The 6,151-nt window shown below is 42.0% G+C and overlaps 1 long non-coding RNA gene across 1 annotated transcript; it reads left to right on the top strand.

The window, feature by feature from the left end:
• On the top strand, positions 1–6,151 carry LOC141421624 (uncharacterized). Its single transcript, XR_012446243.1, has 4 exons — positions 1–206; positions 4,291–4,314; positions 5,062–5,208; positions 6,078–6,151. It is a non-coding gene; the product is annotated as an uncharacterized lncRNA (long non-coding RNA).

Genomic DNA, 6,151 nt, shown 5'->3' with positions numbered 1-6,151 from the left:
CAAGACACAAGAGAAAAATGTTCTTCTTGGCACAGTTGATGAGAAAAGATGCTTAACTCTGTCCACTCATATGGAAACTAGAACCTCCTTCTTTCCGTAGAGCCTCCATCAAGGAGAATGTGGAGCTGATTCGACTGAAGAGGCTCTTACATGAAAGGAATGCCTCCTTGGCAGCCACCAAAGCACAATTGGCTGAAGTTCAACAGGTGAGTTACTCCATCACCTGTGCTTTCTTGGAGGGAGGTGATCAGTTAGTTAAGAAATCTGTATCAGGGCAGGCGGAGTGGCTCAGGTGGTAGAATTCCTGCATAGCAAGCATGAGGCCTTGAATTCAAGCCCCAGTGTTCAAGCACTTCCTGCTACGGTGGACTTAAGTGCAGTTAACTTGTAGCAGGGTTAAGGCCCTGCCAAGGACCTTACTCCAGTATAATGGAGTTGGGCAGCTCTTGGCAGTTCCAGGGCAAGGTCAGGAAATCAGCCTTTATTGAGCATTTGTATGTGCTGGCAGACTCTGTCCTACATCCTTACAATCTGGATCTCATTTAACATTAAACAACCCTTGAGGTACGTACATATACAGACAAGGGACTCTACCCCAAACTTGACAAGCAACTTGCTCAAGTTGTAAAAATAGGAGGAGACACTGCAGGATTTGAGTCAGGAGAGCACCGGAGCTCTTTCCTCGTTATTACACATTAGAAGCTAATATCTCAGTGTAGAAATATGGTGTCAAAGCCAGGTGGCTCATGCCTGTAATCCCAGCTACTCACAAGGATTGCAGTTCAAAGCCAGCCCCTAGCAAATAGCTCTCAAGACCCTATCTCTAAAAAAAACCCATCACAAAACAGCTGTGGAGTGGCTCAAGCAGTATTGTACCTGCCTAGCAAGTGTGAGGTCCTGAGTTCAAACCTGAACTTGAAAATACCCAACACAATGCCTATCTCAAAAAAAAAAAAAACCATCACACACACAAACACACACACACACACACACACACACAAAGACTGGAGGAGTGGCTCAAGGTGTAGACCCTGAGTTCAAATCCCAGTACTGAAAAAAATTTAAGAAAATACCCAACACAAAAAAACGGCTGGCAGAGTGGCTGAAGTGGTGGCAAGAGTGAGGCTGTGAGTTCAAACCTCAATACGACCACTACCAAACAATAAAATAAAATAATACCATTACAGATGGAGATGTGGGTCAAGCAATAGAGTACCTGCCTAGTAAGCATGAAGCCCTGAGTTCAAATTCTGGTACTAAAAGGAAAAACATCCATTAAGAGCTGGCCATAGTGGTTTAGGCCTGAAATCCCAGCACTCTGGAGGCTGAGGCAGGAGGATTGGGAGCCTGAGGTAAACCTGGCTACAAAGTAATACTCCGTCTAAAAAACAATTAAGTTTGAAGGTCTGATGCCAATTTATGTTGGAGCTTTGGTTTCAGCCTCTGAACAGCATAGTAGAATCTTAAGTGTACATCAGCTGTGAAGCACATGAGTGTTGATTGATTGCAACACTCTTTGATTTCAAGGTATATTATTGTAATATAGCAAATTGGGTCTTTAGTAGAAAGATTTTCTGCAATGTCCAAATACTCTTTCAAAGAAAAACAGGAATGCTGTTTTCTAAATTATTTATTTAGAAAAGAATGAATTCTTTGTAAATATTCTCTCATCTTAGTAATACATAAGTGATCTGTCATAACTTATTTTAAATTATGAAACAAGCCATATGAAGAGAGATTAAGCAGCTGGGAAACTCATATTTCAAGAAAATATAGAATTAGTTTTTCTTAGCTCAAATGCCAAAAACAATTGGAAAAAAAAATAAATAGTGTAGCTGGTGGCTTATGCCTGTAATCCTAGCTATATGGGAGGGTGAGATTGGGAGGATCAAGGTTTGAGTCCTGCCTGGACAAATAGCCCATTTCCAAAACGACCAGAGCAGAATGGACTACAGGTGTGGCTCAAGTAGTAAGAACTCCTGCTTTGCAAGCACAAAATCCTGAGTTCAAAACCCAGTTCCACAAAAAAATATTGTAAGAAAACTTTATAGAGGACCAATAATTATTATTATGGGTAGTAGGAATATAGATGACTGGTTTTTTAGGGGGGTGGGATTTTTTGGCACTGGGATTTGAACTTAATGCCTTGCACTTGCTAGGCAGGTGCTCTATCTTTTAAGCCACTCCACCAGCCCTCAGATGACTGTTTTTTAAGTCTTTATACCTTTCTGAAAACTTTAAACGTCTATTACAAAGTCACAAGGAAAGATCATTTTGGCAGAAGAATGAATGATAAGTTGACTGATACAGACTAGAAGAAAAGAAACCAGGTTGGAAGAAAGGAAGGGAAGGAAGGGGATTGGGGGAGGGGGAGAGAGAGAGAGAGAGAGAGAGAGAGAGAGAGAGAGGAGAAAGGAAGGAAAGAAGAAAAAGAACAGAAGGAAGAAAGAAAAAGAAAGAAAAGAAAAAGAAAGGAGGGGGGGATGGCCCAAACAATATATGCACATATGAATAAATGAATAAAGAAAACCACTGCAGAGGTTCCAAGGAGCTAGAAGATGAGGGTCCCAAGGCGAGGAGAGACCCTGCAGAGAAGGGTGTCTTACTGTGGAAGGTTCTGGAAGCTGGGCTGGCACAGTGGCTCAAGTGGTGCAGAGTCTGCCTAATAAGCGTGAAGTACTGAGTACAAACCCCAGTACCTGCCCGCCCACCCCCACCCCGCCCCACCGCCACCAAAAAAAAGTGCAAGAAGTTGCAGAATGGGCTTTATTACGAAAGGGGAGAATAGAGAGGAAAAGAAATGAAAGGTGACTCCTGGATTCCTTGCTTGTTTTGGGGGGTAGTGAGGTTTGAACTCAAGGCTTCATGCTTGTTAGGCTGGTGTTCTGTCACTTGAGCTACCCCACCAGCCTGGATTCCTTGTTTAGTGAGGCGATGATGGTGGCGGCAGTCACTGAGGATGGAGGCCACGACAGTTTACTCTGATAAGAACTCCAGGATCTTTATGAGACCAGCCTCCAAACCTAGGGTTTATAGAGGACTCTGCACATTACTGTATTCTTTTAATCTGGTTCATGTTTTTAGCATTTAAAAGATGTGGAAATATGGGAAATAAGATCATTTAAAGTGATACTGTTAAAAAAAAGAGGGGCTGGAAGTGTAGCTCAGTGGTAGTACACTTTTCTAGCAGACAGAAGAAGGAAGGAAAGAAGGAGGAAGGGAGGAGGGAAGGAACAGGAAGGGAGGAAGCCATTCTACGTTAATTTCCTTGCCCTTCTTAATGGTGAGAAAGGCTAGCAGAAATGACCTGAAATCACCCACAACGTTTTAAATGTAGGTTCTACCTTGTTTTCCTTTAACGATTCATTCTGCACAGGATCAACAGCACTGACTGTGGAGCTGGATGGCTTGCTCCAGAGTTATGTGAGATACCTTAAATGACCATAATGTAGCAGGAACATGTGGCACACATAACTGCTCAACCAGCAATGACTGTCGTGATGACCATTTTTTCTCCTTCTAATACTGAAAAGGCACTTCTCTCTCTCTCTCTTTTTGGTATTGGTACTGGGGTTTGAACTCAGGGCCTCACTTTTGCTAGGTAGGCGCTCTATCACTTGAATTATACCTCCAGCCAAAAAAAGATTTTTCTGAAGCATGCTGAGTAATAGTACCTAGTTCAAGATTAAACTTTTTTCTTGGGTAAAAATTTACATCGTCCTTGATTCACCAAGAACAATACAAATGTGAATAAATTGTTTTCTGTGGGTTTTTTTTTTTAAGATGCTCAGGCTTGCCAGGTGCTAGTGGCTCACACCTGTAATCCTAGCTACTCAGGAGGCAGAGATCAGGATGATTGTAGTTCAAAGCCAGTCAGGGCAAATAGTTCTATGAGACCTTATCACAAAAAAAACCCTTCACAAAGATAGGACTGGTGGAGTGGCTCAAGGTGAAGGCCCTGAGTTCAAGCCTCAGTACCTCAAAAAAAAAAAAAAAAAAAGATGCTCAGGCTAGCCTTGGACTCCTGATCCTCCCTTCTCAGCCCCGAGTGCTGGAATTACAAGCATGCATCATGACACCTTTTCATTACTTTTTAAGAAATGGTTTGATTGATGATGTTCACAGACTATCTGGCAAGTCAGAGCAGGGGAAAAACCAGTCACAATTAATAAACATATACAAATTGGCTTCGTTTATAATGTTTTTCAAGATAAACATTTGTATTACACATAAATGTCAAATATATGAAATTGCTGAGCTGGTAAAATAATACTTATCTCTTTCTTTCAGGCTTATGAAACCATTTTCCAAAAGGTACTTAACAAAGATTCTTTGAATCTGTTAGTAATGAGTATAATCAAACCCAATGAAACCTGTGTTCATCTCCAGGTAGTATAACCTGATTGTATAATGTAGTTTCTATTAAGACAAATGATATTACTGCTACTACACATGATACTATTGCACTGTTTTCATTGTATTGAAATACAAGGCCTGAGTTGAGAAATGTTCGAGATGGTATTTTTTAGCCTATTGCTACAGCATTTGCTCAAAATTCCTGAAAGTATTCTTTCAGCATGTGTGAGGTGGTGAGATACAGCAAAGTTGTCACAGATACTCTGTTATTAAATATTTCGCCTCATTTACCCCTGTGAGTGGAGTGTCAGTGAAGCTGGGTGAATTCCATGACTGAGAGCCCCTGAGGCAGAGTTCCAAGCATGACCAGCCACAGCTTTCCAGAAACACACACACAACTTCTAGAGCTAGCTTGTCCCTTCCTAGGTACAAAGGGAGAACTGTATCATCCTAAAAACCAATTGGATAGCTTAGAAAGTTAGTGTAGCTTGGCAAAGTGGCACCTAAATTGGAGCTTAGTTTCCCCTGCCAGGGACACGACACTCAGCAGAGAACTGCTGAAGTTAAGGGAATGGCAGTATGTTACTTACTGAGGTCATTCTTTGTGACACTCCCCTGGGAGTGTGAGGAGAGCCCTTCTGCCGGGGAGTGGGGGGTTGGGGGGGTGGGTAGGATTGTTCCCAACACAACTTTCCTCTGGTCCAGAATCAGGGAATGCTGAGTACAGCCCACGACGCTCTCCTCAGCCAAGTGGATGAGCTCCGGGCAGAGCTGAAGGAGGAGAGCATGAAGGCTGTGAGCTTGAAGATCCAACTAGAAGAAGTGTCCATCCTGCAGATAACTCTGAAGGAGGTAAATAATAGTAGTGGAAAGATGTAGATCTGGTAGAGTGGCTCAAGTGATAGAGCACCTGCTTAACAAGCATGAGGCCCTGAGTTCAAACCCAGTGCCACAAAAAAAAAAAAAAAAAAAGAAAAAGAAAGAAGCCACCCAATGTGCTACATTCCAAAGTCAGAGATGTTAAAATGGGCATCTGACCAGCAATGTGGTAAGGGTTCCACATGGTTCAATCTTTTGCTTAAAACTAATTCATCATTGATGGAAATTTTGCATTTTTTTTTTTTTGGTGGGACTGGGGTTTGAATTTAGGGTAGGCGCTCTACCACTTGAGTCACACCTCCAATGCATGGATTTTTAATGATGTCTGCTCTCTAAAGTTCTCACTTCTTCATAATGTTCTGCTGCTTTTCTAACAGCACAAACCCAGATATCATGAACCCTTGCTTCAAATAATTTTCATTAGCCAGGCATGCTGGTGCACGTGTGTAATCCCAGCTACTTGGGAGGCAGAGGCAGGAGGATCTAAGTTCAAACCTAGTCCCAGTAAAGTTAGCAAGATCCTGTCTCAAAACCAAAATACAAGCAAAAGTTCTGGGGGCATGGCTCAAGTGGTAGAGCACTTGCCTAGCACACAAAAGGCCCTAGGTTATAGCTCAAGTACCTCCCCAAAATAAAACAAAACAAAAACTCATTAGTTCTAATAAAAGTTTCTAGCCCACTTCAGTTGGTTCAAAGCTGTTTAGTTAAATGACTCCTCGTAGACATGGGAGATGAGCATGGGAAGCTCTCACCCAAGCTCCATCTTGCAATGCAAAAGGGAAAATATGTGCAGAGCCATACATTTTAAAGAAGTATCTTAATGACTCTACTGCAATTCTTAGTTTCAGGAGAGAGTTGAAGATTTGGAAAAAGAACGGAAATTGGTGAATGACAATTATGACAGACTCTTAGAAAA

This window comes from Castor canadensis, chromosome 3 (genome assembly GCF_047511655.1).
Source record: "Castor canadensis chromosome 3, mCasCan1.hap1v2, whole genome shotgun sequence".
NCBI classification, from domain to species: Eukaryota; Metazoa; Chordata; class Mammalia; order Rodentia; family Castoridae; genus Castor; species Castor canadensis.
Note: the sequence above shows the minus strand (reverse complement) of the source record. Positions and strands in the feature narration are given on the sequence as shown.